This window comes from Narcine bancroftii, chromosome 12, assembly GCF_036971445.1.
Source record: "Narcine bancroftii isolate sNarBan1 chromosome 12, sNarBan1.hap1, whole genome shotgun sequence".
In the NCBI taxonomy this organism is placed as follows: domain Eukaryota; kingdom Metazoa; phylum Chordata; class Chondrichthyes; order Torpediniformes; family Narcinidae; genus Narcine; species Narcine bancroftii.
Genome location: NC_091480.1, coordinates 4,238,803 through 4,252,536, shown reverse-complemented (window position 1 = coordinate 4,252,536; position 13,734 = coordinate 4,238,803). Strand labels below are relative to the sequence as shown.

The 13,734-nt window shown below is 39.6% G+C and overlaps 1 protein-coding gene across 10 annotated transcripts in view; it reads right to left on the bottom strand.

The window, feature by feature from the left end:
• Positions 1–13,713, bottom strand: part of xpo6 (exportin 6) — a 291,971-nt gene extending 278,258 nt beyond the window's left edge. For 2 of the 10 annotated variants that reach the window (XM_069905286.1, XM_069905287.1), the window contains exons 1-4: positions 13,447–13,713; positions 10,708–10,847; positions 1,774–1,857; positions 1,524–1,639 (exon numbers count right to left, since the gene is read on the bottom strand). The gene's annotated coding sequence lies outside the window, so the exon portion shown is untranslated. The remainder of the gene's footprint in view (positions 1–1,523; positions 1,640–1,773; positions 1,858–10,707; positions 10,848–13,446) is intronic. The other 8 variants (XM_069905285.1, XM_069905283.1, XM_069905292.1 and 5 more) reach the window with 6 other exon arrangements.
• Between the last annotated feature and the right edge of the window lie 21 nt (positions 13,714–13,734).

Sequence of the window (13,734 nt, the reverse complement as noted above, 5' to 3'; positions counted from 1 at the left end):
GCCAGAATAGCCTATTTCTACTCCTATGTCTTATGGTCTTAGTGAAAGTTTGTTGATCAGATAGAGGAATATGTACAGTGAAACTCCAAGAAAAACTTGGACCAGTACTGTACTTAATAAGATTAATAGATATAATTTGGACTTTGGTTACAGAACATAATTTCCCAATTTGCAGATCATAGTAAATTATAAAAAAGGGATTAACAGCCTTCAAAGAAATATAGCCAGGATAATGAAATGGGGAATAAGTGGCAAATGTAATTTAACTCAAAGTGCAAAGTGTTACCTTTCAGTAGGTAAAGGAAAGGCAATATGAAACTCTAAAAAGGGTACAAGGTCTTGTGAGAACTGTTATATGTGCAGAACTCATTATAAGAGGCAGGCAGATTGAAAAAAAGTGGTCAAAATATGTGTTTGTGATCTTGCATTTTATAAACAAAAGACTAGTGTACAAGAACAAGGAAACCATCATGAAACTTCACAAATGGCTTTAACTAGAGTAACACTCTGAGTTCTGTATAACTGACTTTAAAAAATACTTAAAGGCCTTAGAAAAGATAAATGTGCTTGTGTCTGAGAGAAGGGGGCAGAAGTGTGTGGTGGTACAATTTCCTACAAGCAGTACCTGACACCACAAAAATTGAATAGATCTAAATCGGAATTATTAGATCAATGGTTCAGATGTGGCACTGCAACAGGAGGCTTTGTACATGCAACCAAGGTGAGATCCTTTTGGGTGGAACTGGGCCAAGCCCTGAAAAAAATTATAGGTAAAGAATTCCCACAGGATCCAGAGTTGTTCCTGTTGGGAAATATAATGGATGCAAGACTTACGATGAACCTGTCCAAATTTCAAATCCAATTTTTAATTATTGCATTGGCAGTGGCCAGAAAGAGTTACCTAAAAGTTACCTAAAAGTCTGAATCCTGCTTGAGCATTGCACATTGGAACACAGAAATGTAAAGCTGTGTTCCCCTGGAGAAAATTATTTATAGTTTAAGAAAGAAGTATAACACTTTCTTGAAAATGTTGCATTCATTCTTAAATTCCATAGGACCACAATTACCAGCCCTGTTCATATTAGCCAAGGAGCCATTAGACGGGACCCAGACATTAAAGGTTTTAGAGCAGGCCAGGAAAAACATAAAATCAAATTATTTGCAGATAATATACTGATATATCTGACAGACCTAGTAAACTTGTTGTCTAGGCTGCACTTTATGCTGGAGGACTGTGGGGAGATTCTGGGTACAAAGTTAATTGGAACAAGAGTGAAATTTTACCACTCATCAAGGGGGACTACAGTCAATGTCAGCAATGCAGTTATTTAAAGCGGCCACAAAACAGGATCAAATATATAGGAGTGAGAATAGATAACAATTTGAATAATTTATACAGGTTGAACTATACCCCTTTTCTGGAAAGGATTGAGGAGGACTTAAATAGGTGGACGTCCCTGCCAATAACCTTGGTGGGCAGGGTCAACTGTATTAAAATGAATGTGTTGCCAAGGCTTCAGTACCTCTTTCAGACACTGTCTGTGATGTTGCCTCAGGGATTCTTCCAAAATCTGTTCTCACAGCTAAGAACATTCCTATGGAATGGAAAGGTGGCCAGAGTCTCTATGGAAATATTTACCTGGAATTACAATTGCCAGACCAAGAAATATTATTGGGCAGCCCAGTCGAGATACATCACCTATTTTAAACCAATATTTAGGTATCAAAGTGAGGCTGTCCCCAAAAACTCCCTGACTCAAAATAGATGAATACCTTTAATGATAGGTAACACGATCCTGGACACCTGGCATCAGAACGGCATCATGTGCATAGAGGACTGTTACAAGCAGCGGCAATCTATGTCATAAATGTCAGACAAAAGTATGGTTTATTGAACAAGACATTCCATTGCTACCTTCAGATAATATCTTTCTCACAGGACAAATCAGGTCTAACCATGGCCCCACCAAAATGCAGCGACATAAGAGACTGATTTGAAGGGAGAACACTTGAAGTTCATATCAGCAGTGTATTTCTTGCTCCAGCTGGAAAGACCCAAGCAGGGCCTTCATAAATTGAGGCAGAGGTAGGAGTCAGACTTAGGAATAGCAATTGATGAGCAGTGCTGGTCCAACCTGTGTTGGGCCAGCATGACTATAACCATCAATGCACAGTAGAGGCTGGTGCAGTATAATTTTCTGCTCCTGCTGAACCTGACACCACAAAAATTGAACAGATCGAAATCAGAATGATCAGACCAATGTTTTAGATGCGGCGTCGAGACAGAAACCTTAGTGCACGCAACCTGGACATGTACCAAGGTGAGGCCCTTTTGAGTGGAACTAGGCCAAGCCCTATGGAAAATCATAGGTAAAGAATTCCCAAAGGACCCTGAGTTGTTCCTGTTAGGGAACATAATGGGTATAAGACTTACAATGAACCTGTTCAAATTCCAAATTCAATTTGTGATTATGACATTGGCAGTGGCCAGGAAGTGCATAGCGGTTACTTGGAAATCCGACTCCTGCCTGAGGATCATGCACTGGAACATAGAAATGCAAAGCTGTGTTCCCCTGAAGAAAATCACATAACTTAAGGAAAAAAAATAACAACCTTCAAAAAGATTTGGTAGCCATATTTAAATTTCATTGGGAGCACGACTATAGATCGACCATTGTGTCCTGCCTCGCCTGCCCATCCCTCCACTGCTTGGGGGGAGGGGCATGGGGGTCCGATTCATCCCAACCAGGCAAAGTCAAGAAAATGAAGCAGCCTGCACTCTGGTCACTGTGCCGTGACAAACCCTCAAAATCCTTCCATATGTTTCTTTCCTTCAATGTGAATGTCTTTAGTGTCCTGTGTATGTGTGGTTGCTTATACGTTCAGTGACGAATATGGGGGTGAGGTGTGTGATAGTACAGATTCTATCACCTATGTGTATATGTACAGATTGTAGTGTAGGATGACTGCGCCTACTGGCAGGTCTTAAAGAATTGCTCCTAGCCAGACCAGGTCATTCTGGACTGGTCGACCTACATGTGATATGGTCCAGTCTTTTAGTTAATAAAAGCCTTGGTTTGGATCAACAAGTCTTTGGTTCTTTCAACGCGCTGTACAGGGTGGAAGGGACATAAAAGGAGTTTGAACTCTACGGAAAATGTAATACTGACAATGCTAACATTTTTTAATTTTTTTTTTATTTTTCTCACTGTGAATCATATCAACCAAAATACATACAAACATTTCCCTCTTAAATATACACAGTGGCATTTTCTCCCCTTTTTTTCCCCCTTACCCACCCCCTCCAAAACCAATAAACATTCAACATATACAATACAATAAAACCATTAAACAATGTCATCACACAATTAAAATTAAATAAGCAAAATATGTCATCTACTTTTACACACTGGATCAAGTCATTTTGTCTTCTTATCATTTTAGGGGGTACAGGTCCAAGGCAAGCCCTCTCTGTTATGTTCCATGTATGGTTCCCAAATTTGTTCGAATACTGTGACTTTATTTTTTAAATTATATGTTTTTTTTCCAATGGAATACATTTATTCATTTCCATGTACCATTGCTGCATTCTCAGGCTCTCTTCCGATTTCCAAGTTGACATTATACATTTTTTTGCTACAGCTAAGGCTATCATAATAAATCTGTTTTGCGCTTCATCCAGTTTGAGGCCTAATTCCTTACTTTTTATATTACTCAGAAGAAAGATCTCTGGATTTTTTGGTATGTTGTTTTTCGTGATTTTATTTAATATCTGATTTAGATCTTCCCAAAACGTATTCACTTTCTCACATGCCCAAATTGCATGTACTGTTGTTCCCATTTCCTTCTTACAGCGAAAATATCTATCTGATAATGTTGGATCCCATTTTTTTTAACGTTTGGGGCATGATAAATAACCCATGTAACCAATTATATTGTATCATGCGTAACCTTGTGTTTATTATATTCTTCATGGTTCCAGAACATAACTTTTCCCATGTTTCATTTTTTATCTTTATGTTTGAATCCTTTTTCCTCTTTTGTTTGGGTTTATAGCTTATTTCATCATTTTCCTTATATTGCAGCTTGATGGACATGTTCGTTATAAATCTTTTAATTATCATTGTGTCTGTAATCACATATTCAAAGGTGCTTCCTTCTGCTAATCTCAGTCTGTTTCCAAATTGTTGATGGTATGAAAACATTGTACCATGAGTTATTCCATATTTGTACTTCAGTTGTGCAAATGTTAATAAATTATTACCCAAAAAACAATTTTCTATTCTTTTAATTCCTTTTCTCTCCCATTCTCTAAAGGAAAGGTTATCTATTGTAGAAGGGATTAGTTGATTTTGCATCAATAATAATTTTGGTATTTGGTCATTTGTTTTTTTTCCTTTCTAAGCGAATCTTCTTCCATATATCGAGTAAATGATGCAATACTGGTGAGCTTTTATATCGTATCAGCTTTTCATCCCACTTATAAAGTATATGTTCCGGTACCTTCTCCCCTATTTAATCTAGCTCTATCTTAGTCCAATCTGGTTTTTCCCTTGTCTGATAAAAATCTGATAAATACCTTAATTGTGCTCCTCTATAACAATTTTTAAAGTTTGGTAACTGCGAACCACCTTGGTTGTACCTCTCTGTTAATTTATCTAATGCAAATTAAATGATCAACCATTAATAACAAAATTGCAGGAAGACTTAGAACATTGGAAAGACTTAGAACATTGGAAAGAATTACCGCTAACGTTGATAGGGAGGGTAAATTGCATTAAAATTAATGTCTTCCCAAAGATACATTACTTATTTCAATCGTTACCAATTCCCTTAACAGAGAAATTCTTTAAGGAACTAAAGAGAATAATAAGGAAATTTTTATGGAAAGGGTGGAAACCAAGTCTTCCTGCAATTTCGTTATTAATGGTTGATCATTTAATTTGTACAAGTGGCTTAAATTATTACCTAGGTATCGGATTGCTTGTGTTTACCATTTAAATGGTGATTCTTTTTTAAATTCTGTATAATCCACATTACACATTGGAATCCCTTCACTTTTATTTGCGTTGATCTTGTACCCTGATATTTCTCCATACTCCCTCAATTTCTTATGTAGTTCTTTTATTGATATTTCTGGTTCTGCAGAGAACAAAACAAAGGACTCTACATCACCTTTGTTGACCTCACCAAAGCCTTCGACACCGTGAGCAGGAAAGGGCTTTGGCAAATACTAGAGCGCATCGGATGTCCCCCAAAGTTCCTCAACATGGTTATCCAACTGCACGAAAACAAACAAGGTCGGGTCAGATACAGCAATGAGCTCTCTGAACCCTTCTCCATTAACAATGGCGTGAAGCAAGGCTGTGTTCTCGCACCAACTCTCTTTTCAATCTTCTTCAGCATGATGCTGAACCAAGCTATGAAAGACTTCAACAATGAAGACGCTGTTTACATCCGGTACCGCACGGATGGCAGTCTCTTCAATCTGAGGTGCCTGCAAGCTCACACCAAGACACAAGAGAAACTTGTCCGTGAACTACTCTTTGCAGACGATGCCGCTTTAGTTGCCCATTCAGAGCCAGCTCTTCAGCGCTTGACGTCCTGTTTTGCGGAAACTGCCAAAATGTTTGGCCTGGAAGTCAGCCTGAAGAAAACTGAGGTCCTCCATCAGCCAGCTCCCCACCATGACTACCAGCCCCCCCACATCTCCATCGGGCACACAAAACTCAAAATGGTCAACCAGTTTGCCTATCTCGACTGCACCATTTCATCAGATGCAAGGATCGACAACGAGATAGACAACAGACTCGCCAAGGCAAATAGTGCCTTTGGAAGACTACACAAAAGAGTCTGGAAAAACAACCAACTGAAAAACCTCACAAAGATAAGCGTATACAGAGCCGTTGTCATACCCACACTCCTGTTCAGCTGCGAATCATGGGTCCTCTACCGGCATCACCTATGGCTCCTAGAACACTTCCACCAGCGTTGTCTCTGCTCCATCCTCAACATTCATTGGAGCGCCTTCAACCCTAACGTCGAAGTACTTGAGATGGCAGAGGCCGACAGCATCGAGTCCACACTGCTGAAGATCCAGCTGCGCTGGGTGGGTCACGTCTCCAGAATGGAGGACCATCGCCTTCCCAAGATCATGTTATATGGCGAGCTCTCCACTGGCCACCGTGACAGAGGTGCACCAAAGAAAAGGTACAAGGACTGCCTAAAGAAATCTCTTGGTGCCTGCCACATTGACCACCGCCAGTGGGCTGATATCGCCTCAAACCGTGCATCTTGGCGCCTCACAGTTTGGCGGGCAGCAACCTCCTTTGAAGAAGACTGCAGAGCCCACCTCACTGACAAAAGACAAAGGAAGAAAAACCCAACACCCAACCCCAACCAACCAATTTTCCCCTGCAACTGCCTGTCCTGCATCGGACTTGTCAGCCACAAACGAGCCTGCAGCTGATGTGGACATTTACCCTCTCCATAAATCTTCGTCCGCAAAGCCAAGCCAAAGAAAGAAGTATACTATGATGTCATCTGCAAATAAACTGATTTTATTGCTCCTTCTCCTTTATTTTTATCCTTTTTATTTTATTTTCTGTTCTTATCAGTTCTGCCAATGGTTCTATTGCTAAAGCGAACAGTGTAGGAGATAATGAACATTCCTGCCTAGTTGACCTACTTAATTTAAATTGGTTCGATACATATCCATTTACTGTCACCTTCACCAATGGTTCATTATATAATGCTTTAATCTAATTAATATATTTTTCTGATAGATTGAACCTCTGTAATACTTTGAAGAAATAATTCCATTCTACCCTGTCAAAGGCTTTTTCTGCATCTAAAGCAACTGTCACTGTTGGCATCTTATTTCCTTGAACTGCATGAATTAAATTAATAAATTTACAGACATTATCTGCTGTTCGTCTTTTCTTAATAAATCCAATTTGATCTTGTTTCTCTATTTTTGGTACACAGTCGGCCAATCTTTTTGCTAATAATTTTGCTATTATCTTATAATCTGAATTAAGTAGAGATATTGGTCTATATGATGCTGGTGTTAGTGGATCCCTCCCCGTCTTTGGTATTACTGTAATTATTGCTGTCTTACCTGAATCTGGCAAGTTTTGTGTTTCTTCTATCTGGTTCATTACTTCCAGGAGAGGAGGAATTAATAACTCTTTAAATGTTTTATAGAATTCTATTTGGAATCCATCCTCTCCAGGCATTTTATTGTTAGGCAACTTTTTTAATATATCCTGTACTTCCTCCATTTCAAATAGTTTTATCAGTTTGTTTTGTTCCTCTTCTTGCAATTTCGTCAGTTCAATTTTAGCTAAAATCTCTTCTATTTTATCATCTTTCTCCTCATTCTCAGTTTGGTATAATTGTTCATAAAATTCCTTAAAATTTTCATTAATATCCATTGGATTATATGTAATTTGTTTGTCCTTTTTCCTTAATGCCAATACAGTTCTTTTAGCTTGTTCTGTTTTAAGTTTCCAGGCTAATATTTTGTGTGTTTTTTCTCCTAGTTCATAATACTTTTGCTTTGTTATCATTATATTCTTCTCCATCTTATACGTTTGTAATGTTTCGTATTTTTTTTTTGTCCACCAATTCTTTTCTTTTTGTTATATCATCCCTTTTTGCTAGTTCCTTTTCTGTACTTACTATCTCCCTTTCCAACTGTTTTATTTCCCGATTGTAGTCCTTTTTCATCTTAGTTACATAACTTATTATCTGCCCTCTAATGAAGGCTTTCATTGCATCCCATAATATAAATTTGTCTTTCATTGATTCTGTATTTATTTAAAAGTACATTTTAATTTGGCGTTCAATAAATTCTCTAAATTCCTGTCTTTTAAGTAGCATGGAGTTTAACCTCCATCTATATGTTCTTGGTGGGATGTCCTCCAGTTCTATTGCTAATAACAGGGGTGAATGATCAGATAGTAATTTAGCTTTATATTCAGTTTTCCTAACTCTCCCTTGAATATGGGCCAACAACAAAAACATATCAATCCTTGAGTATGTTTTATGTCTACTCAAATAATATGAGTATTCCTTCTCTCTTGGGTGCTGCCTCCTCCATATATCCATAAGTTTCATTTCCTGCATTGATTTAACCATAAATTTGGCCACTTTATTCTTTTTGCTAGTCTTTTGTCCAGTTTTATCCAACATTGGATCCAAATTAAGGTTAAAATCCCCTCCTATCAATATATTCCCTTGCGTATCTACAATCTTCAAAAAAATATCTTGCAAAAACTTTTGATCCTCTTTATTAGGTGCATATATATTGAGAAAATTCTAGAATTCTGAATATATCTGATATTTTATCATTACATACCTCCCTGCTGGATCTATTATTTTCTCCTCTCTTTTGATTTGTACATTTTTATTAATTAATATAGCTACACCTCTAGCTTTTGAGTTACATGATGCTGCCGCTACATGCCCTACCCAGTCTCTCTTTAATTTATGTTCCACTTCAGTTCGATGCGTTTCCTGCACAAATGCTATGTCTATTTTTTCCTTTTTTAATAAATGTAATAGCCTCTTCCATTTAATTTGGTTATGTATTCCATTAATATTTATAGTCATATAATTCAACATGGCCATCTCATATCCTGTTTACACCTAATTTCTGATCCCTCACCACCACCATCCCCCTTTTACCCCATTTTCATCTCTCATCTCTCAGTTTTCCCTTTTTAAACTCAATGTATGACAACACATTTAAAACATAAAATACTTCAACAACTCCCCCATCCAATATTCACTTAGCCCCCAAATGTCTCACCCCCTCTCTGGGATGCCCCTTATCCCTTGCCGGGCAACCTCAACTCCCCTCTTCATTTGCATTGCGAACCCGCTCGCAAGCATCAACTTATTTTGCAGTAACGGTTATTCTCTCCCACCCAACCCCCCCAGAAGACTCTTTTTTTTTTTTTACACACACATATAACAAAGTTCACCTTCTTTTTCCCCCCTTAATTCCTTTCTTCCCTCTCTTTCCCTTCTTTAGTTCTTACATATACATTATTTTTACATCTTTATATATATTTTATCACCGTTCTTTATTCTTGTTACAACTCTTCATCTCTCCTTCTGTCCTGCAGGCATTCTGCAAATTCTCGTGCTTCCTCCGGATCTGAGGACAGTCTGTTTTGTGCCCCAGGGATAAATATTTTAAGCATAGCTGGATGTCTTAAAATAAATTTATAACCTTTTTTTCCATACGATCGATTTTGCTATGTTAAACTCCTCCCTCCTCTTTAAGAGTTCAAAACTTATGTCTGGGTAAAAAAATATTTTTTGACCCTTGTATTCCAATGGTTTATTGTCTTCTCTAATTTTATTCCTTGCCCACTCCAGTATATATTTTCTCTTGTTGTATATCTCAAAAAATTTTACTAAAACTGATCTTGGTTTTTGATGTGTCTGTGGTTTCGGAGCTAGTATTCTGTATGTCCTTTCTATTTCCATTCCTTCCTGTATTTCTGTCATTCCCAGGACCTTTGGGATTCATTCTTTTATAAATTCCCTCATATCTGTGCCTTCTTCATCTTCCATTAGGCTCACTATTTTTATGTTGTTTCGCCTATTATAATTTTCCAATTATCTGTATTCTGTCCATCTGTTTTACCTTCTATTTCTCTGTGTAGATCTTGGTCTTCTTCTTATTCTTCTTCTTCTTCTGTGTCTGTACCTGTGTTTGTGCCTTCTTCTTCTCTTCCTTGTATCTGTGTCTCTTCTGACTTTCCTGATGAGTTGCTTGTTTCATTTTGCTGGGATTCTTCTTGCTTGGCTTCTTGCCGTTGGTTCTCTTCTTCTGCTGCTGCTCTTCTTTCCTTTCACTCCCTTTCCTGTCACTTTCCTCTTCTTCCAGCTGAGAACACTGGTGTCGGGCATCCCTCAGCTGGTCACGATGTGTTTGCCCGCTCCTCGGCTGAGCCCCCTCCCTTTGGTGTTTACCTTCTCTTTAGTAAGTGCACTGCAAATGCGCAACTCCTCGAGCATGTGCAGTTGCGCACTTTTGTTTGGCTCAAAGAGCCATTTTTGCAGTCCAGTGGTTGGGGGGGGGGGGGGGGTCCTCACCAACCTTGGAGATTGGGGTCTCTTCTCCACGATGGCTCCCTGTTTCTTCATGAAGGTAAGGCCTTCCCCTTTCTCTTCCAGCATCTTTTCTTTTTTTCCCCCTGTTGTTTTTACTTTCTCCTTCTTGGGTGCCATTTTCTTTCTTTTCTCTACAACTTTATCTTTTATTTGTTATGTTTTGTATTTCTTGAACTTTGTATTTTCTTCAGTTTATTTCTTCTTTTCTGGAGAGGGCTGGTATTCCCCTACCGGCCACTACTCCATGACGTGACTCCTACAATGTTAACATTGATGTTAACAAAATAACTGTTTGAGTTCAAGACTGGAAAATCATGAATATTTTTAAAAATGTACCTTTGTCCTTAAAACATTCAAAGATTCTCTGTCCAGCAACATTTGATTAAGAAAAATTTAAAGACTTATTACCCATTTTGTCTGAACTGTCTTAAATGGACACACATTACCTCTTTTTCAAGATTCTAACACAAAATAAACTCTCTACATTCACGCTGTCACAATGGAACAGATATGCTCCACCCAGTAAGTTGTTAATTCCCACCCCCCCCCAAACACAGCCCTTCCAAATTTTCTCACATTTTTTACCATTCACCATTGTCCTCCTCTTCATCAAGCCATTTGAGTTAAGAATGAATCATGTTGAACGCCATTTAGTAGGGCATTCCTTGAAGTAAACCCAATGATCATGAGGTGTCCAAGTCAGGATAGTGTGTCACCTGAGGAAACAAACGGCAGATGACAGGGATTCTGCAAGCCATTCTTGGTATTATAGACAATAGACAATAGGAGCTGGAGTAGGCCCTTCGGCTCGTCGAGCCAGCACCGCCATTTTACAGATCATGGCTGATCACTACCATCAGTACCCCTTTCCAGCCTTATCCCCATAACCCTTAACTCCTTTGCCCACTAGAGTCTTATCTAACTCTCTTTTGAACATAATCAGCGAATCTGCCTCTACCACCCTCTGTGGCAGAGCATTCCACAGTTTCACACTTCCCTGGGTAAAAAAATGTTTTCTCATCTCCGTCCTAAAGGGCCTACCCTGTATTCTTAAACTATACCCTCTAGTCCTCGTCTCCCCCATCATTGAAAACAAGTAATCCGACTTCACCCTGTCTATCCCCCTGATAATTTTGTATACCTCAATCATGTCCCCCCTCATCCTTCTAAACTCCATCGGATACAAGTCCAGTTTTTCTAGCCTTTCAGCATATGTCAACCCCGCCATCCCTGGAACTAACCTTGTAAATCTGCGCTGCACATCCTCTATAGCTAGTATGTCCTTCCTCAAAATTGGAGACCAGAACTGGACGCAATACTCCAGGTGGGGTCTCACCAGGGCCCTGTACAACTGCAGAAGGGCGTCTCTACTCCAATCCCCTCTTTATGAAAGCCAACATGCCATTTGCCTTCTTCACAGCTTTCTGAACCTGCATGTTCGGCTTCAGTGATGGGTGAACAAGTACACCCAGATCCATTTGCTCTTCCCCACTCCCTAGCTTGTCTCCATTTAAATAATACTCAGCTTTCCTATTATTGCCCCCAAAATGGATAACCTCACATTTGCTTACATTGAACGTCATCTTCCATTCAGCAGCCCACTCCCCCAACCTGTCCAAGTCCTTCTGCATTTTCCTGACATCCTCCTCACACTCCACACCGCCACCCAGTCTCATGTCATCTGCAAATTTGCTCACGTTATTAATAATCCCCTCGTCCAAATCATTTACATAAATCACAAACAACTGAGGACCCAATACCAATCCCTGCGGCACTCCACTCGTCACATCCTGCCATCCTGAAAAAGACCCGCCTACCCCAACCCTCTGTTTCCTATTTCTTAAGAAAAATTATTATGGTGTTTTTGAAATAACCTTTGGATTTGATCAGGGAAAAGAAGAAATGCCAGGTATTTGAAATTTGGATCAAACATGTCCTTTGAGGGTTATAGAGGATATAAGAGAAAACTTAAGAAATAATTTAGAGCAGGGATGTCAAACTCAAATTCACAGAGGGCCAAAATTAAAAACTTGGACAAAGTCGTGGGCCAAACTAAATATTTATTGAAAATTTTCAACAACATCTGCATGTTTTCTCTTCTTTCAACATATGTAATGTTAAACTTTTTCTTATTAAAAAAAATGTTTTATAATAGTTTTGGTTAAACTCTTTCCAGAAGAAGCATTAACAAATGAGAAATAAAATATTCAATAAATAATATTTCTCTATAGCCTTTAAACTCCTTTTAAATGTATTTTTTTTCACAATCCAACAAGTCAAAAAAATAACAACTTGCTTCAATGAAAATCCAATCTTTCAACGATGAACAGTCCAAAGTTAACCAAAGAAAATATTAATCCAAGCTTAGCTTGCTACCCTGTGATTTACTCTGATGCACCTGGGTCTAAACCAGATACTTGGCATCTCTTCTTAGATGCAAGTTCATCAAACTCGGGTCAGAGTTTGCTTCCCACCTGTCTTGAAAGGTCCTGTGTCTTTCGTTTGGCCATTTTTCATAAGGGGTTTATTACATATGAGTTGGGCGACAGGTCACAGATACTAATGAAAGTAAAGAGAGGAGGTGGGGGCGATTAGCGGGCTGACGGGCCGACGCCAATGCATTTGTAAAGTATTCTGGGATTTGTAGTATTAGCTGTGCATGCGCTATACTGGCGCGGCGGCCAGCGGGCCAGCTCTAATACATATTTGATATGATCTTGCGGGCCAAATATAATTAGATCACGGGCCAAATTTGGCCCGCAGGCCTGAGTTTGACATGTGTGATTTCGAGTGGCAAAGGGAGCCATGAAATGTTCTTGGCAAGATAAAGGAAGTCCCAAAAACTTTAATAAAACAATGAGAAGTTGAAGTAGCTCAGCAGCTCAGGCAGCATCCATGGTGAGAGATGGACAGTCACCTCACCCCCACTCTAACGGTTTTATTTTGCCATCTACATTGTTCCATCCAAAGTCCACATGACCTTAAGGAAGAACAATCCACCTTCTTATCCAGCACAAAACAGTGTTCCACACTCCAAATTAATTCAACAATTTCTGCTAATATCTTATTCCAGCCGGATAGCTCACAGTTCCAACATTCAGTTCTTTCTTCACTCTACTTTCATCCCTCCCACATGATGCATCTGTTCCAGATATGTCTGGCTTCGCCATCCTCCACTTTGGGCTCCTTTCTCCCTTGATGCTCAAGCCCTCAACATTGGGTATCATTTCCTGTTAGGGACACTGTTTGACCCGCTGAGGTTCTCCACCATCGTGTTTTTACTTCAACCACAGGGTGTCCAGATGTCCTTCTTACCACTGCAAAATCTCGTGGAGCGATGCCTGCTCCAGTTTGATCTGTTGCGTTTCTCCCGCGTTGCGACTTTACTTCAACCACAGCGTTTTACCACAGCAAAGGCATGCGACTGCGGCGGGCGAGAGGGCGTCGAGCAGCCCGCCACCTCCACTCGACGTCCCTCCGCTCGTCAGCGCCTAACCGCGCGCGGGAAAAGTCAACCTAGTGCGCGTGCGCTGCGCAGAAATCAGCGGCCTCCCAGCAGCGCGCAACACCGTGCGTGAGCCGGGGAGGCGGAACAATGGAAGC